At 57.7% G+C, this 26,064-nt stretch overlaps 1 protein-coding gene across 7 annotated transcripts in view; it reads right to left on the bottom strand.

The window, feature by feature from the left end:
- Positions 1-14,857, bottom strand: part of FBLN2 (fibulin 2) — a 74,892-nt gene extending 60,035 nt beyond the window's left edge. For 6 of the 7 annotated variants that reach the window (XM_027093688.1, XM_027093686.1, XM_027093693.1 and 3 more), the window contains exon 1: positions 14,736-14,856. The gene's annotated coding sequence lies outside the window, so the exon portion shown is untranslated. Of the gene's footprint in view, positions 1-14,735 lie in introns of all 7 variants that reach the window. The other variant, XM_027093690.1, reaches the window with a different exon arrangement.
- Between the last annotated feature and the right edge of the window lie 11,207 nt (positions 14,858-26,064).

Below are 26,064 nucleotides of genomic sequence, written 5' to 3'. Positions count from 1 at the left end.
CATTAAATACTTATTTTCCTTCATTTCCTCATGGGCAAAAATCTCAATAATTGATGCGATCGTTTGCAAAACGACAAGTCTGGCCTGGGGAGAGCGGGCAAGGCTGAGGGCACAGGGGGCTGGCCTGAGACCCCCGAGGGGGGGCTGGGGGGCTGGGTCCAGAGCACAGGGACACCGGGTCTCAGGCCAACCCTGGATGCAAAGCGCTGACAGCAGTCAGGCCCAGGTGGAATGCACAGAGGGTGCTGGTGGCCCGTGTCCTCACGCTCATGGGCCCCTGGGGACCCTCCATGGGTGAGCATGAAAACACTGGGAAAATCGTCCTTCCAGTACAACAGCGAGGTTTTGTTCCCTTCCCTTCCCCCTCTTAGCTAATAAAGAAAAAATAAGTAAAATGAATAAAAAGCTCCTTAAACCCTGGGTGAGAAGTGACCCTGCATATGTAATCACTAATCTCATTATCAACATAAACAGGTGAAAAATTACACAGATGAATGTCCGTGACTTATAATCAACCTTTGAGAAAAGAAAATGTTGCTTTTGGCACAGGAGGGAGCGATATTTTCCTTCCCCACAAGTCATGACTCTGGAGAGAAGAAACACTCTTTGGGCAGAGTGATGAGAAACCGTCCTGCCCGTGGCCAAGGCTGAGCTCACTGCTCTCCCCTCCTGCGTCCCCAATACCCTCCACCCGGCCCCAGACAGGCATCCAGCTTGCCCGTGGTCCTGCCTGCCGACGACTTCTCGTCTGATGTCCTCCCACCCTGCTCGAAATCCTGATGGTTCCCTACCACCTCTGGCCCTTGGGTAATCTACCCACGTCCACCAAAAGAGGAAAGTGTGAACAAAGCTTAGTAGTGGACATGGGGTGGTTTCTCATCACCCATCGCACATTCACCCTCCTTCCAAGAAGGGCCCCTGGATTTCATTCTGGGGTCCACACCACTCAACTGTCAGGCCAATCGGTGTTTCTCATTCCTCTCGCAACAATGCCTAACTCAGGGATGGACACGAGGCCAACCTGAGCCCGTGAGACCCAATTCAAGTGAGACATCAGGCAAATGGTCTCTTGTTCCCACTGTATCAGACAAGAGATGATTTAACCTTGAGGGTCCCTGAAGCCATCCTGTTGTCAGCCGGAGACTGTCTGAGGCTGGAGTCAACTCAAAAAATAAAAAGGGAAAAGGAAAAGCCAAGGTAACAGAGTCACAGTGACAGCTGCTGAGTACCTAGATCCAGCCATACCTGAAGCTAACTGAAAAGCTGAACTTTGCAATGACAAAGTTGCTTAAGCAACTTTTTGCTCAAGCAACCATTTTGCTCAAGCTAACTTGGAACAGGTTTTCTGCCACTTGCAACTTGCAACCAAGAGTCTTAACAGATATATGGGCTTATATATAAAAAAAAAAGTGTTGCCTATCATTTTAGGGGTCTTACAGACTCCCTGGAACTCACTCATGGACGCCGGGTTGAATACCCTTGGACCAAGGATAAAGTGAAAACTCCTAAGGGTGGCATTCTAAGTCCTTCACCATCTAGCTCCCACCTATCTCTCCCTCCCACCTTTTCTTTCCATTTCCTTCCGTCGCCCTCCATACACCCAATTCCCGCTAACCTCGAAGACTCTGGTTCCCAACTCCTGATCTTGGTTTGTATCATTATCCCAAACCAGGGTGCCCTCCCTCCTGAATCTCTCCACACCCAAACCCTGCCCCCTACCTTAAGGCCAAGCCCCGAGGGCAGGTGGATGGATGGATGGACGCAAAGATGGATGCGTGGATGAGTGGACAGATGAGTGGGTGGGTATCACGTGGAAGACAGATGGAGGAGAAAGTGGCCAGCGGATGGTTAAGTGAACTGGTAGGTGGATGGGTCGTGGATCGTTGATGAAGTGAACTGGTAGGTGGATGGATCGTTGATGAAGAGATGGTTGGGTGTCAGATGGATGGTGGTCCCGTCATGGATAAATGGTGAGTAAATGGATGGCAGATGGAGGACAGATGGATGGGAAGGTGGAAAAGTGGCTGGATGAGTAACCAGCCTGTGGATAAATGTCTAATAGATGGGCAGGTGGGTGGGTGGAACGATGGGTGACGAGATGGAGGAGGCGTGGACGGGAAGGTGGGTTAATGGCGGGTGCATCCGCACGGGGACAAAGGGCTGAAGGACGGCTGGCCGACTGGGCGGGTAATGGACAAGCGGATGCACGGATGGCGGGTGGGCCAGCGGATGGTGAGCGGAGCAAGGCCAGCTCTCCTGATGCGCCATCAGTGCTCTTCCCAGCCTCCCTGGAAAACCCAGAGCAAGGGCAACGGCTCTCCTGCAGGCCAGCATCTCAGACGATCCTTGCGCCGTGGTGAGCAGCGGGAAAAGCACAGGCCCAGGGAGAGTGAGACTGGCCTGCGCTCACAGCCCAGCGGAGCCGCCACGTGCTGTCTGACCACGGAGCAGAGGCTCCGGCTCTCTGAGCCTCACCTTGCCCGTCTGTTCAACGAGAAGCATCACGTTCCCCTCACAGGGCGCTGTGGGATGAAATTTAAAAGTATCTACAGAGGCCAACCCAAGACAGGGTACAGTCAGAGCGGACGATAATTCCCACCCTGTTAAAAACTTGTTCCAACATCTAGAAAAAGGAAGGGGGGTCCTCCCGCCATTTTATGCGACTAGGAAAGTCCTGATACCAAAAGCAGACGTGGTACTCCAAGAGGAAGGTAGAGGCCAGTCTCACTTAGGAATCTAGCTGCCAGGCCCTAAGTCACATAGCAGGAAATCGACCCCAGCAGCATATTACAGGGATAACAATACACTGTGTCCAAACAGGGTTTACCTCAGGAACGCAAACGTAGTGCAAACCAACAAGTCAATGCCATGCACTAGAAGACAAATCTACGTGGTCAGTTCAGCAGATGCTAGTCAACAAGCGTCAACGCTCTGTTACTAAGAGCTCGGGGAAGAGCAAGCTTCTCCTGGTGAAGGGGATCATCTACTAGGTCCCCGCGGGAGGGGCCCCTCCTCCGCACCAGGCACCGAGAATGGGTTCACCCATCACCCCCTCACAGAATAAACTGGTCTTCGGGGGATTTAATTCTTCCCCTGAAAGGAAGACAAAGGTGGGAGATAAACTTTGGGGTCCAACCCTCCTCCAGGGCCTCCCAAACCCTGGCACGGCCCCTTCTCACTCCTCCAGATCCTGGATTTGAGTCCAGGGCTCCATCTACACTAAGAAACCACTCCAGGAGGTGAGGGAGTCCCCAGAACGGGGCCCGGACCCCGTCCTCACCCTACCTCTGAGCTCACGCAGACCGTCTCCTGCGGTCTCTTTTCCTTCTCCTTTGGATACAAGATGTGTTTTCAAGGGAAGCTGAAAGACCAAGGGTCCCTGCGTGAGAGGTGCGTGTACATGCGGGTCCGTGTGAGCGCCGGGGGACCGGGGGTCGGGGTGGGGGGGGAGTTTGGGTGTGTAAGTGAAATCTAAGTCTGTGTGAGTGTGGGCAGGTGTGTGCACGTGAGGCGTGTTTAGGCATGTATGTGTGTGAGTGTGTGTGTGTGAGAGTGAGCCTGCGTGTGCATGCACGTGCATGCTGGGCCGCCCTTACCTGGTGGGTCCTGTCCCTTCTCCAGCCCCAGCAGGGGCAGGGGGTCCCTAGTCCCCGAAGCCCCTGACCTTGACCTTCTGCCCAGATCACGCTGCTTCCTAGAACCCAGGACTTGCTTCCTGCTGCCGGGTTCACAGCTGCACTGGAGCCCGTCAGCGCCTAAGGCATCACGGGTCCTGTCCAGCCTCAGCGCAGGCAGCCCTGCCAACACCCCCTCAGCGAGGCTCACGCAGCGCCCTGCGAGGCGCACTCTGCTACCACCTCCTCTCTAACCAGACGGGATGCTCACTGGGGCTGAGGCTGGCAGGTTCCCTCCCCCGCTAGGAGCTGATATCTCACATGGATGAGACTGAGGCAGGGACCCTGCTCTCCTGCTCAGCCCTGACCCGGGGTCTGGCCCACACGGGCACTCAGATGCTTTTGGTGGGTGGCAGGGTGGGGTTGGGTGGACTGAGTAATTTGTACGGCCCCAGCACAGGGCTGACACAGGACACGAGATGAGTTATAAATGTGAGTGTCACCAACACTCAACCCCTAAGGGCCTTCAAAGACGGAGAAAAACTTGCCTAAGGCCCCCTGGCAAGCCAGGGGCTGAGCTGGGAGCCTCACAGCGTGACCACCGCTGTCCACCCTTCAGACAGAAGCCCCATCTCACGTGTCCTCTGAGCCTCACAGAGTGCTCAGCCAGGGAAGCTCTGCAACTCTCTCGCGCCTTTGCCAGGCCAGCGCCCCTATTCGTTCGCATGGCCCTGAAATTTAGGAATTTCTCAAGGCTGCCAGCAGGGCAGCTGGTGCGCAGCCAAACGCGGGGTCTAGCCCAGGCTGTGGCATGACCGTAGGGCCCCCAACGCCATCAGCCGCCCCAGCCGGAGCAGAGATGGGCAGCAAGTGGGATCAAGCCCTGGGCCCCAGAGGTCAGGGTTCGAATGTGAACCCAGCTCCCCCCAGACTGCCGGGCGGCTCAGAGCACATGACCCTGGAACAGACACACTCCCATCTGCTCATGGGCCCAATCACAATGGCCTCCCAGCAACATGGGGAGGACTCAAGGAGGGACGTAAAGACCCCAGCACCTCACCGGGCAAACAACAGGCATTCAATACACAGTCAGTATAAAAAATAAATGACCTGCCCTAGGTCCTCTAAATCTTTCACAGCTCCTCAAGTCTGCCCATTCCTTTGTTCCCTCTGCCAGGCACACCCTTCTGTCCCTGAGCAAACTCCTGTTCATCCCTAAAAACCCAGCTCAGTACTCCCTCTTCAGGGAAACCTTTCCTCAGAGTTCATGGCTGCCTCTTTTGACCTCCCTGCGTTCTGTACGTGGAGTTCCCGACCACTTGGACTTAAGTATGGCTGGGCTGGAGACCAGGACCCCGCAGTGCCAACCCCAACCTCCAACTCCCCATTCTAACAGGAACTACCCCAGGTGGTGAAGAGCTGCCTCTACTCACACTGGGACATCCTCACGTTCCCTCGTGATGGGTCCACCACGTGAAATGGGGACGGGGAAGGAAATGTGGGGGCCGTTTATGGAAAGCAGGCTGGCGATGCTGTGCGGCTCTCTGCCCCCTCCTCCTGGTAAGAGAACCCCAACTTTCCCACTCTTCAGGCTACGTGGCCCACAGAATGGCCAATCAGAGGCTCCTTCCTCCTTCACAATGACTGGTGAGGGATGGTCCTGTAACCCAGTTGCGCGGGCCCACGGTGAAGCCCCTGGGCCGAAGGGAGGGAGCCTGGAGCTGCTGGGCCACCCCGACTGCCACATGGCAGAGCCCGCCTGAGAATAACCAACATGGAGGATGGAGACAGAGCCCTCACAGCATCTCTAGAGCCCACAGATACAGCCAAGCCTGAAGTCAGCCATTGTACATTTTAGTCCCAAGACATTTTTGCTAAAGTCGTACTTTCTATCACCTGCAACCAGAACACTCCTGACAGCTGTGACGAGGAAGCAAGAGTAGCAACTGTGCTGTATGTGTCACTGACCAGATTCCTAGAACATCTGAGTCTCTGGAGTTACTGAACTTTGTTCCTGCAGTGGACACCTCCTGGGGTGGCAGCCGGCTTCATTCAATGCTCATCCTTAGGGACCAGCTGGAGCTGCAGTCACTGTCAGGACTAAGTGACCCCACCCCTAGCCACAGCCAACTGACTGGCCCAGAGAGGAGGTTTGCCCAAGCTGGGCCAATCAGAGCTCTCCCCCAACAAACTGGGCCCATCAGAGTTCTTCACCCTCAGCTCAGCCAATCAGAGCTCCCCCACCCCAAACTGGGCCAATCAGAGCTCTTCCCCAGGATTTTGAACTGGAACTAGAAGAAAACACAGACCAACTCTGGTGGCAAGAAACTGTGAGTTGAGGGTGGGCACATTTAAGTCATTTTGAGAAAATCATCCAGACTCACAGAGAAAAGCAGAGACAAAAAAGATGGGGCGTGAGGCAGCCTTGGTGGCATGGAGTCCCCAGCCCTGCAATGACCATGCAGGGACCCCCTCAGACACAGATAAGCCTACATGAGGGAGATCCTCTCCCACAGCGATGGGAAGGCCTCTCCTGACGCCAGGAGCAGGGAGAGCACTATGGGGGTCTGAGCCCAGGTCGTGGTGGGCTACCTAGCCATGTGCTCAGGCTCCACCATCCCTGTGGGACCCCCCGGGGTCTGAGGCCAAGGAAGGGTCACTCCTCCCACCCCACGCATGGGAAGCCACAGCCACGCCGAGGGGGTGTATCTGGGTCAGGCATGTCCTTCCTTGGGGACAGGCACGTGATGTCACCACAACCTTTCCATCCCCAGCAATCCCTTAAACGATTCTCGCTCACTTTTGAGAGTGTAAGGTCAGGCACTCAGAAAACACATTAGGGGACTCGTGGTGCAGTGGTTGGGAGTCCGCCTGCCAATGCAGGGGACACGCGTTCGAGCCCTGGTCCGGGAAGTCCCCACCTGCCGCAGAGCAACTGAGCCCATGTGCCACAGCTACTGAGCCTGCGCTCTAGAGACCGTGAGCCACAACTACTGAGCCTGTGTGCCACAACTACTGAGACCGTGCGCCTAGAGCCCGTGCTCCACAACAAGAGAAGCTACCGCAATGAGAAGCCCGCGCACCGCAACGAAGAGCAGCCCCCGCTTGCCGCAACTAGAGAAAGCCCGCGTGCAGCAACGAACACCCAACACAGCCAAAAACAAATAAATAGAATTTTAAAAAAGAAAACACGTTAGGTGGGGGGGTGGTACAAGGACTGGGGCAAACTTTCCTCCACGCCAGGTCCCGTGGTTAAGTAGGGCCTGACCGGCCGTTACTGTGGTGTCAGTGGTGTGACCCAAAAGAAGTAACATTAATGACTGCTCAGCTGGGTGCAGAACTTTACAGTTTACAAGGCACCCTCCCATCTGGCCAGGCCTAGTTCCCCACCTCCTCCCTGGACCGGGCCCAGCCTCACCTTGCCAGGCGCCATCGCCCCCTTTTCCCGGCACTGGAGCCCTGGCCCTGAGCTCCAGCCTGTCCCCCACTAGCATGGACCCCAGGCCACAGGACGGCCCAGGCTAAGCTGCTTTCACCCTCCAGGGCTTTGCCCAGGCAGCCAGAAGGGCACAGAGCTGGGGTGTAGGGGACACCACAGCCCCCACGTGGGAATGGGGACCAACCACTACCTGAGAACGAGGAACTTGGTCTCAGAGAAGACATCTCCGTTGGAGGGACAGCAGCCTCCTCTCACAGCCCCGCCCAGGAGGAAACGTGCCAAGGGGGGGCCCAGAAAGCAGGAAGGGATCCCCAGAAGATACAAGGTGTGTAATGACCAGCTAGAGGGTCCTCTCCCAGTCGGGCTAGAGATGACCTCTCGGGGTGAGGTGAGACCTCAGGGAGAAGGCAGCAGTACCAGCGGCCCCGCGATGTGTAATCATCCCCCTTTATCCTCTTACGCAGTCAGGACGGCAGAGAACTCTGTGTGGAGCGAACACCTCCCTGACCCTTGCCAACCTTCCTTCGTGGCACAGAGGAGGTAGGCGCACCGGGCGTAAGGCCGGCAGAGGCTGGGAACAGCAGGGGCTGGGATTCAGTCCTGCACCGGGGCTGTCACCTTTGTTCTCACGGGTATTGCTGATTTAGAGCGAGTGATCCTGATTCTATCTACAGTTGTGGAAAACGGCCTCCTTCTAGTATAAGTGTAAGTAAAACAGGGGAGGAACTATTTAAAATCTATTAACTATAATGTAAAGGCACAAGAGGTGGGGGCGATCCAGCACAAAACGTGGCGGCATTGTGCTAATGGTTGCTTGAGCACACGCGGAAGCCAACATGCCCTGGCTTTTTTTTTTTTTTTTTTTTTGCGCCAAGAAAGGGCACAAGACCCCCTATGCAGGGCCCGTGTTCGGACAACACTTGAATTCATCTGCTCTGAGGATACGCAGGGGGTCAGATGAGGGAGCTCGGCCAGCACTGAACCCCCAGGAGGATGGCTAATCTCTCAGCTCCTGAGGCCTCGGAAAGCTGACATGGAAACCAGAATGAAGCATGGTGGTCTTGAAAGAGAACGTGTGTGTGCGTGTGTGTGTTTACAGGCGCCTGTGTGTGTTTCAGGTCAAGGAGGGTACCGTGTGGTTGTGCACGTGTGTCAAGACCACTGTGGGGAGACTCTAAGAACAGAATTTTCTGGAGCGCCAAAAGCTCACTTGGTGATCGCAGACACAGCTGGATGAGAGACCCAGGCTGAGGCAGGATGAACTCTGGGAGGCTCAACAATGGGTGAGCCCGGAGCACAAGGCCCAGGGCCAGCCCTGATGCAGACGATGGCATATCAGTGATCACGGAGAAGGGGGGCGTGACCCTCGACAGAACCGAGCTAACACGTGTTAACTAAGCACTGCATGTGTGCCAAGAGCCGCACTGGGGGCTTTCCACAGGACCCTCCCAGGCGGGCACCGCCACCAGGCCCATGCTACAGATGGAGAAGCCAAGGCCCCCGTCATCTGGGCCCAGGCAGGTGCTTCCCTGGCCTGGCGAGGTCCTCACCCCACCATCACCCAGCCCCTCAGAACCCTTTTCCCACGCTTCAGGCCATTCCCGGGCACCAAATGACAGCAGAACCAGGAGGGCTGTCCCCAGTGCGCAGATGAGGAAACTGAGGCCCTGGGAGGTGAGATGGCCTGAGGCCAGCAGGGTCTGCTTGAAGACAAAAGCCTCCCGTGGCCGCAGGCGGCCATCCACTCCCAGGCACATGGGTTCCCGCGGCCCCCACCCTCTTGGCCTCGCGGAGGCTCTCGACGCTCCCCCCACCCCCCGGCCGCACCCGCGCCCCCAGCAGACAGGCAGGCAGGCGCACCACTTCTTCACCAACACTGACCCGGGCGGGGTCGCTGTGGCCGCCCACATTATAGCCCCCACACACCGAAAAGCCAGGCTCCCCACCCTCGAGGAAGGAAATAACCTTTCCCCAAACCAGCACTTTCTCTGCAATAATCTCCGTATATGAGAAGACAGAGGTGTTTTTGCAACGTTTCCAAATTCCAACAACACTGAGGACAATGGGGCAAAATGACGCATGGCTTGACCCCAGAGGGGCCCCAGGAAGGGACCGGCCCAAAGGAGAGGAATTAGTGGTGCGTACGTGCCACAGTACCCCATAAGCCAGGGCGGCCAGCCCGGGGCAGGACCTCGAGGTGGACAGACCTAGCTCCCGCCCAGCCCCTCCTCACTTGCTGTGCGGCTGCAGTCAGGCCCACCCCCTCCGAGCCTGTTTCCCTGCCGTCACCGCTCAAGCCTCCTGCCTGCCAGCTTGCCCCTCCACTCCCCCCCACACACCTGGGCTGCCAGAGGGCCCCTCCAGCACTCTGGCCATGCCCCTCCCCTGCTCAGAAACACCCCGAGGCTGCCCATCTGCCACCCTCAGAGCAAGACATGAGGTCCTCCATGTCTGGTCCAGTGCACGGGGCCAGCCTTCCTTCCCCCCTCCTCCAACCCACCTTCCACTGTCCACCCCTCAACCTTCACATCACAGCGCCAGTATCACCCCCTCCAGGGAGCCCTCCCTCACCATGCCTAGGCTCCCAGAGCCTCTGTGCTCTCCTCCAGGACAGCTGTGACTGAAGCATTTCAGAATTGCCTACATGGGTCTCTGGGGCCCTCGGGAGGGCCAGGGAGGGACCGTGGGCCGGCCCACACCAGAGGCTATCGTGAGTGCTGTGTGCAAGGAGCGGGACCAAGGCCCCCGATGTGGAAGGAACCCCGAGTCCAGCCAGCCTCTCCCAGCTGCTCCCACACAACCCCTGCCCAGGGTTGCCCGCCCTCGAGGAGGAAGGCTGCAACTCCGCTCCCACTGCCCCACAAGGCCCGGATGGAGGCCCCAGGCTGCTGCTACCTTCCAGGCTGCTACCCTCCCAGCAGCTGGGGCGGGGAGTGGAGGGAGCCTGAAAATCCCAGGAAGACCTCACCCCTCCCCGAACTGAAACCTCACCACACCCAAGATAAAACTGAAAGCCCTCCTGCACCCCCAGATCTGACCACCCTCCTTGCTCACAGGGGTCCTGTCCTCCAGCTGCTCCAGGTCATTTGCACGTGCTGTGCCCTCTGCCTGAGTGTCCGTACTCCACGGGCCTCCTCCGACGCCCTACCTAAAGCAGCCCCACCCCCACCCTGGTCTCAGCCAGCTCCGTCTGCTTTTTAGCCCAGGCGCACACGGCCAGCTCTGACAGAAAGCAAGCTCTGTGGGGGCAGTGGAGGTCGTATTGGTACTGCTTTATCCCAAGAACAGTGACCAGCACCCTGGTAGGTATCACTTACTTCCTCCTTCCAACAACCCTAAGAGAGGGGTTATGACACCCATTTGACAGATGAGGAAACTGAGGCTCAGAAAAGGTCACTGGCCCGAAGGAAGCATGGCCTGTGAGTGGCAGAGGTGGGATGTGAGCCTGGCAGGTGTCCAAAGCGGGGACTTCCCTGTGCCCAGCTGCCACCTGCACAGACCCCCGGGGGACTGGACCTGTCGCTAGGCTCCGGTCCGGCTGGGAGGCGGGCTGTGGAAACAGGCTGAGGATGGGACGCTAACTGCTGTGGTGCCCACCCCAGGAAAAGCCAGCAGTCAAGTCGGCAGAAGGAAACACCCACAGGAAAAGGGGGAAGACAAAAAGGGGGGATTTTTTCTTTTGTCCGATTGCCAAACTGTGCAAAAGAGTGACTTTGTTCCCATCTAATTTTAATCACAGTGGAAACCTTTGTATACCACGCCAGAAAGAAGTCAGTGTGTTCGACAACAAGGTCAGTAAAGGGAACTTAAAACCCATCCTTAAACACTGCACTTAAAACTCACAAATGAACAGTCACCCACCAACTGCCCAACTGCTTTTGAATTTAATGTAATAGTGGAACAGGCAATACAGTGGTACGGCTCAAAATCCAGAAAATATAAGAAGGCACACAACGGGAGTGTCCCCTCACCTTGCACCCTTGTCCCCCACCTGCACACGCCCTGCAGGTAACCACAGGTAACCACTGCAACCCCCCAGGGCTTCCTCTCAGTGTTTGCCTATGAGCCTATAAGCAAACGTGGATTTACGTCTTATTTGACACAAGAGGCAGCGTATCTTACACACCATTCAGCACCTCGTTTTCCTCTCAACAGATCTTGAAGATCAGAGCCACCTCATTTTTTACAGCTGCATAATATCCCATTGTATGGCTGCACCAACATCTATTTGACCAGCACATATCACCCTGGATCTCAAGTGTCTGTCCACAGCCCTGCTTCCCCACCTACCTGTGGCTTCTCAAGGCTGAGACCTGCCCTCCGGCACAGGGCCCGGGACAGGGCCTCCGCACTCCTGCCAACATCCTCACTACGGAGGCCTACAACCTCTAGATCCTGCAGCTGGGGAGGGTGTCTTAAAATGGGAATCACATCTCATTGCTCCCTGGAGAGAAACTTCTCCGAAGCTTTCAAATGTCCTGCCCCACCCCTCTCCTCCTCCCCCCTCCCCTCGCCCACCCGCTCCTGCCTCCTCCCTTCCTGTCCCTCGCACACACCAAGCCAGGCCCCACCGAAAGTCCTTTCTTTGCACCAGCTGTACCCTCTGCCCACACCCTCCCATCTCAGCTCAGAGATCCCCTTCTCAGAGGGCCCCGCTCTCCCGCCTGGACTGGGTTGCCCACTGCGAGCTAGAACTCCATCCCAGGGCAGGGCCTTCAGCTGGTGGGGAGGCGGGTGCTCAGAGCTCAAGAAGCCAGAGAGGGGATACACCACCTACCTCCTAGGCAACAGACCCCCAGCTCCCATCCCCAACACCCACTTCAGTACTGTGAGCCCCAGAAAGTGGTCAGACAGCACCCACTTTACAGAAGGGAAGACTGAGGCTCACTGACGGGAGGGAGAGACCCCCTGCACCACCTGTTTGGCCAGGCCCAGCACCTTCCTCCCCAGCAGGAACGAAAACCCAGGAGGTACACGGATGAGGCCAGGGGCTGCCCACCATCCCCAAGTCCCGTGTGCCGCCGACAGGGCTGGTCCTCGTTCACTCAGTCAACAAACTTCCAGGAGGACACACATCACAGGGACATTCAGATCCCATGAATTCAGCCGCATAACGTGGTAAACAGAGACAGCAGAGAGTCACAGGAACCAGGACGTAAAATAATTCAGCAGCTGCCCCACCCCACGCCACCCAGCAAGAGGCCACCAAGGAGCGCGCGCGCGCGGGAGCTGGGCCTGTCCCTCGGCCCGCGTCCCTCCCTGCAGAGTGCCTCCTCCACCAAGGCCAGCCAGGGAGCGAAGGAAAAAATGCTCCCACCCACAGCCCCACGTACAAGGCAAACACAGAATTCTGACGCCCAACAGGACACACCATGGTCCCCCTGAGGCCCTGCAGGGACTTGGGGTCTTCACCACACTGGTCTTGGGGTCACAGTCACCCGAGAGCAGAGCAGGAAAGTGTGCTGGGCTTTCAGGCCAATCAAATGGAACCGTGGTGGTCCTCTAGGTCATGTGAGACTGTCACCTTAGGCCCTGAATTGAGCTCCACCCTGAACCCTGCTGAGAAGGCAGCTTCACTGCCCTCAGTCCTTCCACAAGCGTTCATTAAGCACCTACTGCCTTGTCAGGTGTGAACGTGGTTTGGGGAATTTGCCCAGGGTCAATGAGACCAAGTCCCTCCCCTCGTGGACTCACTGAAAGGCTGGCAAAGAGCTTGGTTTTAGAGTCAGAAAAACCTAGGCTGAAATCCCAGCTGTGCCCTTTGTTTGCTGGGAGACCCTTCCTGGGCCTCAGTCTCCCCAACTTTCGAAAGGGGCAAGACTGCGACCTTGCAGGATCATGGCTGGGATCTGGGGAGAAAAGCGAAGGACGCGGCCTGGCTCTGAGATCCCTGCCTCCCTCCCACAGGGACCCCAGCGCCCACCCCCAGAGCCCCGCAGACAGTGCCGGCCACCATCACAAAGAGGCCCCGCGCTCCAGGTCCCCTCATGGCTCCCACCACTAAGGCCATACGAGGCTCACCAGCCATGGGCGAGGGGACTACCCTAGGTCCACTCCGGGGTGGGCACTGCTGCAAAAACGGCCCAGTTTACACAGCAGGCACAGACGACACAGAGGTCTACGCAGGCCGGGTGGGAACTGTGGCCAGATGGTCTCCTGCCCCAGCCCAGGGGCAGCAGAAAAGCAGCACTAGCGAAGGGCACCTCGCAGAGATGTGGGTCCTGAGCTGCAGACCCTGTGATTTTTCAGAAGACGGAAATCCGTACTTTTATGTGAAAGCTGCCAATTTGTAAATGCTGGCAGCTAATTAACTTTTTAAAAATAATAACAACAGGGTAAGAGCCAAACAAAACATGCACAGCCAGCTGCGGTAGGGGCTGGCAAGTTTGCGCCTGCAGGAGGTAACGGCCTTTCACTTCATCCCTCCCCGGCCCAACCCTCTTAACACGGGCGGGCAGGCGCTGGACGCCAAGAGGCGAGGGTGGGGGCAGTAGTTTCCGGGCCCTCCCTTCCTCCTGGCAGGGATCGTCACCCCCATTTGCACGTGGGGAAGGTGAGGCTCAGAGCCCCAGTGATTCGGCCACAAACTCGTGCCAGGACCAGGCATCAGGGCTTTCTCAGGCAGCGCCCTGGACCGGCACCCTTACTCAAGGGGCTCTGGATGACGAACACCACCCCAATTTTCCTTCCATTTCTGGCCCGTCACGGCGACACCTGCTGGCTTGGACCCGCCCAAGTGGTGGTCACAAACCGAGGTGGGGTGAGACCTTGTGACAGCAAAGGGAGGGAGGGCACCCCTGCAGGGAGAGTGGGAAGGGGGAGAGGATGCAGGGGGGCAGGGGGTGATGAGGAATGGGGAGGTCCCCGGAGTCGGGGCCACCCCTGCCTACTGAGCCCCCTGCCCGTGCTCCCCACACCCTAAGGGAGCCTCAGCCCAGAGGTTCCCCCAGCCCGACTCGGGGCCCATCCGGCTCAGGACGGCACGGAGGGCTGTGCTCGCCCAGGGGAGAGGGCCGGGGTCCGCTGGACTCTTAAGTTGTTGGCGTGTACGACTGTGTGTGCAAGAGTCACGGTGGGGGGGGAGGGGGTCTGTCTGCCGCCCCAGGGATGTGAGAGACACGTGTGTGACACATGTGAGACATATGTGTGTGTGACAGACACGCGCGTGTGTTAACGAGGCACACGCGTTTCACAGACGGCGGGCTGACAGAGGCGTGCGTGTCTGGGAGACGCCCGTGTGCCAGGCACGTGTGTGTGAAGCCTGCGTGCGCAAGAGCGACGTGTGACAGATGAGTGTGAGGGGCCGGGCGTGCGTGAGAGCGAAAGGGTCTGGAGGGGGGATGCGGGACGGAGACGCGGGGCCGCCCCGCGGAGCCTGAGGAACTTCTGCCGCCTGCGATGGGCGGACGCGAGGGGGAGGAGAGCGCGCGGCGGCGGCGGTGCCCGACCGAGGGCCCAGTTCCCTCCCGGGACGATGACCCGGGTTCGGGACTTGCGGGGCGGGGTGGGGGAGCGCGGAAGAGGGAGGGGGTGGCGGGACCCGGGCGGGTGGGGGCCCTCCGCCACCTCGCGAGCCGCCGGGCGCCGGCCAGGGTGTCGCATCCGCCCGCCGGGGCGCCGTCCCCACGGCCGGCCCGGGGGCGTGGAGCCCGCAGCGCGTGCCGAGGTCCGCGTGCACTCACCGCGCTGCGCTCCGCTCGTCCCGCGGCGGGCGCGTCTGTCCACTAGTCCGTCTGCCCCGCCGTCGGCGCGTCTAGAGCTCGGGAGTCCGGCGGCGGCGCGGGGCGGCGCGAGGCGGGGCGGGGCGGGTCGAGGGGCGGGCTGAGCCGGCGCCGGGCCCCCTGCCCGCCCTGCCCCCTCCACCTCCGGGGCGGGGTCTCCGCCGCGGCCGGGGAGGGGGCCGAGCCGGCGCCGACGCTCCTCGCCCAGCCGCGCACCCGGGGCCGGACTTGGCCGCGCCGCGCGTGCGCCCCGAGCCCCGTTCCCCCGTGGCGCGCCCCCCTCGCCGCACCCCCTCGTCGCCGCGTCTGAACGCGGAGTCCCAGCCCCCGCCCTGCTGCCCGCAGCGTTCTTTGGCCCGGAACCTCAGCCAGCCTGGGCCTCAGTGTCCCCGCCGGGAAGATGGGCTCGGCCACCTCGGGCAAGTTGGGACGGCCTGCGAGGCTTAGAAGTAACACTGGCTGGAGGGAGGCCCAGTTTGGCCGCCTCCCATCCCCTGCTGCCTGCCCTGGGCGCCCCCACACCCCTTCCCCACCCACCCCGGCCTGCTGGCACCGGGTCCCAGCCTCCAGCCTAGGTTTGTCCTTTCCCTAACCTCCACATCTGCCTGTGGCCACTGTGTGACCTCAACCAAGGCCCTTGACCTCTCTGAGCCCAGCCTCCTCATCTCTTGGGCAGATTAACCCTGGGCTGCTGGTGGGGAGCCATGGAGAACCCCATGTCGTGCCCTCAGCACAGGGCCCAACAGGCAGTGAACAGTCCAGGCTCTCAGCTCAAAACGTTAAGTACCGTAACTCTCCCCCCCAGAGCAGAGGCAGGATGGGTCGTCGTCGGGTCCCCACTCACCAGGTTTGGCAGCCTTGGAGCCTGTGCCTGGTAAGAGGACCTACAGGGAACAGGCTACCTCCCAGATGCTTTCTGCAGGCCAAGGGCTCAAAACCCCATCCCAAAACCCACACAAGCAAAATCAGGCCCTGGCAGATCAGGGCAAACATTTGGCACCAGAGCAGACCCGGTGAAAGGGGGACTGGCCCCAAACCCACTGGGCCCTGCAGGCCCGGACTCTGGCACAGGGACCCACACCCTGGTCCCTTCCCAGAGAGAGTCGGGATCCCGGAAGTCTGTCCTTCCATCTCTGTCTCTCTCTGCCACCTTCCGTCTCTCTCTTCTTAATGTAGTAAAATTCACATAGTGTAAAATTCACCTTTGAAAGTGTACAATTCAGCGGCATTTAGAGCATTCACAACTTTTTCTCTTGTTATCTCTTAGCCACTCCGTCTCAATCTCTCTTTGCTGCTGTGAATCGACGTCTCTCTGTAGCTCTCTGTGTCCCCTTCAGATGGCCCATGTCTCCGTGTCTCTCTGGATCGTCTCACTCTTCACCCACCCTGCCTCTCCTGCTCTGGGTCTCCATCTCAGTTTTGACAGCAGTCTGTCTCTCTGTCTTACTCTGTCCTTGGTCTCTGCATTTCCCTCCGACTCTGTCCTTAGTCTCTGTGTCTCTCGCAGTCCTGGGGCCACATTCTCCAGGTCCTGAGGCCTAGCCCAGGACCTCTGGGAGCTCCTTCCATCCCTGCCAGGAGACAGATGGCCCAGCGGCTGCCACCTCACATCAGAGCAGCAGCCGTGGACCCAGAGTGTGCCCCACCCCCATGCCGGGGGTCTCCGGAGCCCAGGACTTGGGTGAGGCAGCAAAGAGCAAAAGCAACGAGAGGGGAAGCCACCTGCCTGGGGTCACACAGCTGGGAGGCGGTAAAGCCAGAAAGTGCCCAGGGGCTCAGACAGGGCTGGCCGCGGAGGAGCCACAAATGAGACGGAGGGGCAAAGCCTGCACTGAGAGCCTGGGGCCAGGCTACCCCGGCTTTCTGTGTAACCATGCCAGGCCCTTCCTCTCTGGGCCATTTTCCCCACTGGAGCTTGTTCTCCCTTGGGGCTTCTGCACTTGCTGTTCCCTCTGCCTGGAATGCCCTTCCCCCAGGTCCCCATGGCTGGCTCACCCTTGATTAGATACAGGTGCAATGTCACCACCCCAGAGAGCCCTCCCTAAGACCCCAGCAGAGATAGCAACTGCCCCTCCCTCGGTCACTCTTTCCCCTCTCTACACCTCAGAGTACTTGTCACTAGCGGCCTTTTTAAAATTCATTTATAAGTGACTGTAGGTAAGAGAGCCTGGTAAAAACTCCACCACCATCCACCAGCTGTGTGACCTTGGGCAAGTTGCTTGACGTCCCTGGGTCTTGATTGCCTCAACTGTAAAATGAGCTGAATGATATCAGGGCCAATCTGGTGGGATTGTTGAGAAGATTAACTGAACTGAAATCCAAGGGTACTTTGAACAGGGCTTGGCCCCAGGGGCGAGCTCAGTAAGCATCTGATGATTGAGTGAGTGGTAGATTGAATCCTTCCTTCTGTCATTACTTGTGGAAGGCACCAGGCCTTGCCTCACGTGAGCCTGGGCGACTCTCTGCCCTCCAATGCGCTCCCTTCCTGCCCCAGGTGTCCGAGCGGAGGTTTGGCCTCCCCTCAGCCCGCCCCCAAGGCCTGGACAGCTTTCCAGGAGAGAAAGTGAGATACTTCCCTGTTATCTGAGCTGGAGATGCACTAAGGCAGCCGCCCCCTCGGAGCCCTGCCAGGGCTGTTATCGCAGACGGAGTGCACATCACCCACCAGGAATTTGGGGCCCGGGGCTCAGGCGAGACACGGTTGGAGGGAGTTCCAGGCCGATAAGGCCAAGACAGAATGCTCAGAGTGGGCAGCCGAGTTACATCGGTGACATCTCGGCAGCCTCCCGGGCATCGAGGCGCCAGGGCTGGCGGGTGCGGGGCCCACCTGCACCCCCGGCCAGCCCGGGTGGAGCGGAGGAGGCCCGCCGGGCTTCCTGGGTCTGCATCCTCGCTGGGTAGCCAGGAGGAGGTTACTGTGCCTCTTCTGGCATCTGAGAACTAAGAGTGTCAATAATAATAACCCACACAACAGTAGCGTAGGGGTTACACGCATGGGCCCTGTAGCCACGTGGTTGGTTTAAAGCCACGTGCCCCTGTGTGACGTCCACGGTGGCTTTAGCCCTCTGCCCTCAGTGGCCTCGTCCACAAAATATTTCCTGTCTCCTGTGATTGCTTTGGAGATGCTTAGAGCAGGTCTGGCAGGTGATGAGCCCTCAGTTAAATGCTTGCTGCTCCTAACGGCACACGACCTAGACCAGCTTGAGCCAGCATGGCGCCCCCATCTCCCTGCACACCTGGGTGCCGGCAGCATGGGGGCAGCTGGCTCCTTGGATGCTGGGCCTGACCCCCCTGCCAGGACCTGGCCTGCTGCTGCTTCTGGGGGCCAAGGGACCCCCGTTTGTCCAGGGGTGAGCTCTGCACTGGGCCGGCTCCGTCATCGCTCTGGCCTCACATTCAGCATCCGATGTAGCCACCATGACTGGGCAGCACGGAAAGTGAGTGTCTGGGCCCAGCCAGACTCGAGAATATTCCGTAACTACAGGATACATATTCAGAGCGGATGGGCAGTGATTTTCGCACAGAGGCGCTCCTCACCCAGGGGTGGCACTGCCTGTCAGACTTCTGCCCAACAAGCCCCAGGGCAGCACCACCCAGACCTCAGCTGTAGGACAAATCCGTCCTCTAGAATCACCCGGGGGCGTCTACACCCAGAACGGGTGGAGCTGAGTCTCCGGAGGATGCAGCTGGGCATCTGTAGTTTTTAAGCCCCAGGTGCCCGGAGATGCTGCCAAGTGTAGAAAGCACAGCCTCCCCCTGCCCTTCTTCCAACTGTGTCCCTCCCACCTGGAGCCCACGATGCCTCATGCCAGGCCCTGGCATCCCCTGCTCAGACGGCCCTGAGTCCCAGTGTCTGTGCTGGCCCTGCCCCCAGGTGTGGGCCGCGGTAGACACCCCCCAGGCCCAAGGGGTGGCCGAGGGCAGTGGCTGGCAGGTGGCGTGAATGGAGCTCAGATCTGTGGGCACACAGGCAGTCCTGGGAACGCAATTCAGGTCCTCTCTGGTCTGGACTCCACCCACCTCTCAAGCCCCTTCGCCCACCCCATGCATGCTCCTGTCCGTAGCCCCGGCCTCCTACTCTTCAACCCCATGGAAAGCTGATCGTGCACTGAAAACCTCCCCACCTCCTGGCCTTCCCATCCCCTGTGGAAGCTGGGCCACCCGGGGCAGACGTGACCAGCCGTCCCCCACTCTCCACGTAAGAAACAAAACTATAGAAACCTGACACAGACCCACGGCTGCCTGACTAAAGACTACATTCCCAGCCTCTCCAGCATCCAGGTAGGAAAGTGAAAATTTGAGGCCACTGAACGGGAGCAAAAGTGGTGTGGCCCCTCCCTCCCTTTCTCCTTCCTGCTGGAGGCGGCGGCCTGGGGTGGGCACGGAGCTGCAGCACCGCCTCGACTACCAGGTGGAAGTCACACTTGGGTGGAAGGCAGACCTGAGCATCATGGAGCCACCGTACCTGGCCCAGACCTTCACTAAGAGAGAAATGAGCTCTCAAATGCAGTAAGCTGTGAGTCTGTAAGGCCTGAAGCCAGCCCACCCCTTTCAGTTCCAGGGGCCACTAAATTCCCTTTGGGGCTTCAGCCAATCTCAATTTGGCTTTTATCGCTTGCACCCAAGAGCCTTGGCTAATAGCCCGAGTTTCACCGTGGCGACATTACCTACCGGCATTTCCCAGGCCCGTTTTGGACACCGGGTTCGTTGGCCATCAGGATCCCTTTGGATCCCTGAGCCATCAGGGATCCGTTTTTCATGATCCCCAAGGATGCTTTACCTTAAATAAATGAAAAGTAAACTCGTATCTGTTCATCGTACACTTTAATAGGCACCCTACGCTGATTCATTCATTCGATCCTCAAAACAGTCCTAGTGGGACTAGATATTATCACCCCCATCTCACAGACAAAGAAACTGAGGCTCGATGGCATAGCTAGGGCCCCAGCCCAGAGCAGTCTGACTCGAGTTCACACGCTCTCCCTGCCCTTCCCGAGGCAGGAGGGAAGCACCCTGCAGTCAGGCAGTGGGTTCCCCATCCCCAGGGTATGCACAGGGACCAGGCGCCCCCTTGGCAGAGTGGCTGGAGGGGCTGATGCACGTGGAGGGGGATATGCAGAGAGAGGAGGTGGGGGAAGCCGTTACAATTTTTCTCTCACTCACACTTTCCCAAGCTGTCTGCTTATTCCAGGAAAGCTGCCCAGCCTAACGCCTCCCATCTGGGAATGGTCAGCCCCTACCTCCTGTGGCCTCGCTCGTTCGTGACTCACCCCCGCCCATCCCTCCGCCTGGTGTGATGAAATTTCTGGCACTTCTGAAAAGTTCTGGCCACACTAGACAAGACTTGGCCCAGCCTTGCAATCAGGCCAGCTCGCCTGGCAGCGGGGAGAGCAAGGAGGCCAGGGGCACTCCGTTCAGGGGCTGGGACCTCCCTAGCGGGCTGGAGAACTAGGCTGAAGGGTCTCAGAGCCGTTTCCCTACTGGAGCAGCCCAGAGACGGGAGGCCTGGTCCCAGCAGGTTTCTTGCTCACGCCAAGCCTCAGTTTTCCCATCTGTGAAATGGGAGAGGCTGACTCTGATTTTTAATAAACAAGTTAGGAAACACACATTAAAAAACATTCAACACCAAAAAACCCACCTTCACAAGAGAAGCTCTTCCAACCCCTTTTGTTTTATACATATAAGTTGTTGCATGAATGAATGTATGTATGCATACCCACGATCAAATTCTAATGAACACTTTTTCTGCTACATTTTTATGTGATCTATTGTGGCCATTTTCTACAACAAAACATGTATCTACACAATCACTGTCAAGAGCTGCCCAGTATTCCACTATCTGCTATAACCACGGTTGATCTGATCCTCCACTGATCATTTCCAATTTTTTTATCATGAAAAATGATTTGAAGAATATTCTTGAATCTGTATTTTGGGACATTTGTCCACCTCACAGAAGTTGCAAGGGCGAAGGGCATGTACATTTGTAAATGCTTGTGATATGTCTGCCAGGGGACGATGTTGTCCCGTTGTTTGAAGCCGATTGCCTTTGTAAATGTTTACCAGCCATTTGTGTGTCTTCTGAGAGCTCCATGTACATGTCCTTCATTCACTTTCATTCTTGAGGCGTTCATCTTAATAATTTTTAAGACTTCTCTGTATAGTAGTAGTACTGGCCCTTTGTCCGCCAAGTACATACAGCAGACACCTCTGTTTTAACTTTGTTTCTGTATATATATATTTTTTACATGTAGAACTTGTAAAGTTTGATGTAGAAAAACTTTCCAGTATTTTCCTTTGTGCTTAGAAAGGCTTTCTCCATTCTAAGAGGGACGTAGTAAGCTACCTATGTTTTCTTCCAGCACTATTTTTGTTCATTCATTCATCCATCCTTCATTCATTGTTACCCTTTAATCTAACTCTGAGTCCTCTGGTTACCCGGGTCCACAGAGCTGGTAGCTGGACCCTTAGCACAATGCCTTGTTGAGGGACAGGAATTTCCGGTAATTCCTGGAAGCCTCCCCTTCTAGGAATGTGGGGAGGGGAAACACATCTCTAAATAATGAACCTTGGCCTCCAAGGCTCCAAATGACCTCCAGTTACCTGACAGGGCTCCACCCAACCAGTCCTTGGGTGCCAACGAGCTTAGGGTAATGATGCTCGTGGCGGCCATGGGAACGCATCACTCAGATCTCCTGCTCCAAGCAGAGCGGGTGACCGCCCACCCCCTCCATCTGAGCTGCCCCCCAGCCAGCAACGGAGCACAGTGGCTACAAATGCAGGATCACTCCAGCAAGACCCAGTATCCCCCCAGCAGAAAAGTGGCTGAGGGCCCCCGCGTCCTGGATGAAGCTTTTTGGAATAATAGTAAAGACAGTAAAATAGTCATGGTGTCATACACTTTAGGAAGCTCTGGTACGACCATGTCTCTTGCATCCCTCTCCACCACACCGCTGAGACTCAGAGCTGGGCTTGGGTCCAAATCCAGGCTCTCTCTGTCCCACCAGGCAGCTTGTGTGAGCCCCGTGCCCACTCCCACCCCAGAGTCCCAAGCCCTTCAGTCTAGGCCTCCCAGTCCAGAGCCATGGCCCAGCAGGCTCTGTGTTTCCTGATCCAACTCTGAGACCCCTGGGCCCCACTTGGCCATAGGGTTGCCGGGGGACAGGGCCCAGAACACCCTTCCCTGAGTGGAGGAGCCTGGAACCTTCTGCCCCAGGTGAACCTGGAAGAAGGAGCCAGAAACTGGGCTATTAGGTGTGGAGAGAAAAGTCTTCCTCGCACAGAGAGGCGACTCCTTCCTGGGCTCCGGCCCTGCCCTCCGGTAACCGCAGAGCTCCCTGCCCCTCCTCAGTCAGGGCCCAGGGCGACTGTTCTCCACACCGACAAAGCCCAGCACCCTGTGGTCAGCGCAGCCTGTCCCTCTCCCAAGGTTGGGCCAGAGGCTGAGCTCAGGACCCCAGGGCTCTCTGTGCAGCCTAGAGAGAAGTTTCACCTTCCACGTTCCAACCTTTAGACCTCAGGCGATGTGACCCAGGCTGGAAGTAGTTATTTGCGGTGACTATTGAACTGCCCATACACACGGACCGCAATGCCCCTCGGCTGCCGGCTGAGCACACAAAGCTGAGGACTCCTTTGGGGTTTTTTGTTTGTTTGTTTCGTTTTTTTGCGGTACGCGGGCCTCTCACCGCCGTGGCCTCTCCCGTTGCAGAGCACAGTCTCCGGACGCGCAGGCTCAGCGGCCATGGCTCACGGGCCCAGCCGCTCCGCGGCACGCGGGATCTTCCCGGACCGGGGAACGAACCCGTGTCCCCTGCATCGGCAGGCGCACTCCCAACCACTGCGCCACCAGGGAAGCCCTGAGGACTCCTTTGAAGGAAGGGCTGTGGAAGGACAGGATTTGACGAGGCCCAGTGGGCTCTCGGAAGCATTCGGTGTTTATTCTGAGAGCTGTGGGAGCTGCTGGAGGATTAGTGGGAACTGCTAAGGAGGCTGGTACTAGAGTCCAGGTGGGAGATGATGGAGTTCAGATGAGGGTGGTGACGTGAGGACGTGGTAGGATTGGAGAGATACTGAGGAGAGAGACCACACAGGCTGGTGTGATGCTGGGAGCTGGGGAGAGAGAGGGGCAGGGGTGACTCCTGGGTTTCTGGCTCAGGAGGTGTCACTGATGAGCTGAGGAGGGGTGCCGGTCTGGACTTCCTGCTGCAAGTCACAGAACACTTGACTCAAAGAGGCTTAAGCCAAAAAAGGGAGAACTTCAAGCATAGCTGGATCCAGGTACTCAAATGTCTCCAGGAGCAAGTTTCTCCCCGCTTCTCTCTGAGCTCTCCTCCCCTCTCCTCCATTTTCCACCAGAAGCACCTCTCCTGGGGACCAAAATTCCCAGCAGCTCTGGCCCACAAGCCTTCAAGTCCAGACAAAATGAAGCAATACTCCACTGGTAGTAAGGTTCTCTCCAGTTGGGGGGGGTTTAAGTCAGATGCTCAGGCCTGGACCAATCACTGCAGCCAGAGGAATGGGCTGTGCTGATTGGCTCAGCCCAAGTCATATGCTCTCCCAAAAGCCTGGCTGGGGGGTGAACCTCTAATTGGAAACTGGGGTCCGTTGCCAGATGCTGGAGAGGAATCCATGAATGACCCCGACAGGGCGGATAAATTTGCATTCTTGGATTTGAAGTTGATTTTTTTCTACATTCAACTCAGATACTGTCAGCTAATAGCACACATTCTTAAAGCGTGTTCTCTGTAAAAGCCCCAATAGACACAAGGGGACTTCATCAAGCTCATCAGTGATTGGCTCTCAGCCGAGGAAGCCCTGAGCCAGTCCAGCCAATGAGAGCCCAGAGATTCCCGGATCTCACACAGTCATTGACTCCTGCTGGGCTGGGTACCAGAGGCCAGGCACCACCGTGGAAGCAACGTGGGCCTGATAGGAATTCTGTCGCCTGTGGCTGGTGACTAATAATAAAACAAGCAGGTTACACCCACTGCAAAAATGTTAAGCCAGCTGGAGAGAATGTGACATGAGCCCAGTGGCTGATTCCCATTTTGTGAAAATGCCAGAAGGGGAGATTGTGAAAGACAGGGCCTTCCAGATCCAGAAGTCCTCTCCCAGGCTCCTCCCCAGTTGCAGCATCTCCCCAGTTTTCCTGAAAAGGGTGACTACCTCTGGGTACATCCCTAAACTGTTATGTCGTTTGGGCTGTATTTGAACTTGACCTAAACAAACACCGTGTAAATGTTCCTATTTGCATCGATGAGTGCACCCATGTCAATCTGCAGCTGGTCTGCATTTCCCTTCAGTGCTGTGTGATATTCCACTGCCCCTAACACACTGGGTGAATCTCCTGTCTATCGACATTAGGCTGCTGTCTGATTTTCCCTATTACAAGTGATGCTAATCTGATGGCTCTCACACCAGTCTTCCCATGACATTTGTACTAGTCCTCTAGGGCCAGGGTCCAGGAGAGGCAGCACTGGGTCACGGGTGTGTGCATTTTCAAGTTCACCAGCTCAAGCCAAACTGCTGTTTCCGAGTGTTTGAACCAACCTGCACTCCCGCCAGCTGCTGCCGACGCTGTACCTCCACTCCAACCCTGTTAATATTAGCCCATGTAGTAGGTGTGAAATGGTATCTCAGTGTGGTTTTAATTTACATGTCCCTTGTTACTAATGAGGATGAGCACCTTGCCAGCCATCTGCATTTCCTCTTCAGTGAAATTTCTGCTCATGTCTTTTGCCCCCGAAGATATTGTTTTCTTCTCGGCAATCACTGATTTCTAAAGCACAGTCTGGCCATGTGACTCCCTGCCTTTAAGCCCTTCTGTGGCTTCCCAGGGGCCATGGAGCAAAGCCCACGCCCGGAGGCCAGGCCGGCAAGGCCCTACAGTGGTTGGGCTCTGAGCTGCATCTACCCTCCATAGGAGCAGAGTGTTTCTGACTCTCCTCTCACAGTGTCCCTTCCCCTCCACGCCTACGGGGCTTCTTCCACTTGCGTGTCCATACCCTGCTCTCTGCAACCTCCCAGCTCCTGCTCGTGCTGTGGCACCTGCCAGAAACACCCTCCCTCTCCCCACTGGCCCCACATCCTTGCCTGCCTGCTTCTTTCTCAGCCTTCAGGTCTTAGCTGAAACATCACTTCCTCCAGGGAGCCCTCCTGGCTTCGCCCCCCCCCCAACCCAGACTGTGGGGCCACAGTGCCTGTGTGCTGTGTCTCCGGGCACTGCTCCCGTGCCATAATTGTCAGCAGCCTCATCAGCCTTTGCCACTGGACAGCAAACTCCCTGACGGTCAAGAGCATGACTGTTTTGCTCACACTTATGTTCCTCATAAGTGGGAATGTGGCTGCACAGAGCCAGATCAACAAAACTCTCTGCGGAAGACAGGGATGGACAGGGGCAGCATGGGCTTGTTTAAGAAAAGTGGCAGCCCCGACACAGACCCTGGGAAGGACCCAGGGACCACTAGGAACCGACATTAGGGTGGAGGAGGGGGGAGCAGTGGACTGGGAGTCCAGGAGCTGGTGGGTTCTAGTCTGGCCGGACTAAGCCCTCTCTGTTTGCCCGTCTCACAGAGGGGAGCCCTGGCCTTGTTCCCATCAGAGATCATGCCCTGGGTGGCCGGCCTGAGGTCTGACCCACCATTTCAGGCCAAGGGAGTGGGCAGATGTGGGACCGAACCAAGGGGCGTGTTCTGGACTCTTTCAACAGCTTGGCTGCCGCTGAACAAAGCCACAAGCCACCATGTGGGAGAAAGGGGCGGCGGGCAGGCAGCATCCCAGCATCCCTCAGCCTCCAGGCCCTGCCATCTGAGTCTCGCGCGCCCCCGAGTGCCAGTCAAAGCATGTTCCTCCCCTGGCTCGTGCAAGGCTCACACCAGCCCTCCGGGCAGGCGTCGCCACCAGTCCCGTTTAACAGATGAGGAACCTGAGAGGCTTGGAGGTCATGGACACGGGCCCTCAGACTCTGCCAGGAGGGGCAGAGGTTGGACCGAGAGTCGCTGCACTGCCCAGAGGCTCCCTGCCCGGGGTCACAGCACGGTGCCGTCCAGTGCTCTCAGCAGCCAGGGCAGGGGCGTCCTCCCCCCAACCTCCCCTGACCCTGCCCTGAGAAGATGGGGTGCAGCACAGCCTCCCCTTGGCAGATCAGAGGACAGGCAGGGGCGGCTGTCATCACCCGGCCTGCTGCACGGCTTCAAGGGAGGAGCGCATCTCAGTCCCACTCACCACTTGGTGTCAGGAAATCTGTGGAGCATCCGCCCACGTCCCCTCCACCCGCCGCCTGCCAGCAGAA

The sequence above is a fragment of the Aethalodelphis obliquidens genome, unplaced genomic scaffold (assembly GCF_003676395.1).
Source record: "Aethalodelphis obliquidens isolate GAN/ISIS:26980383/991018 unplaced genomic scaffold, ASM367639v1 scaffold86, whole genome shotgun sequence".
In the NCBI taxonomy this organism is placed as follows: Eukaryota; Metazoa; Chordata; class Mammalia; order Artiodactyla; family Delphinidae; genus Aethalodelphis; species Aethalodelphis obliquidens.
The sequence above is the reverse complement of the archived record's forward strand: the minus strand, read 5'-3'. Positions and strand labels throughout refer to the sequence as shown.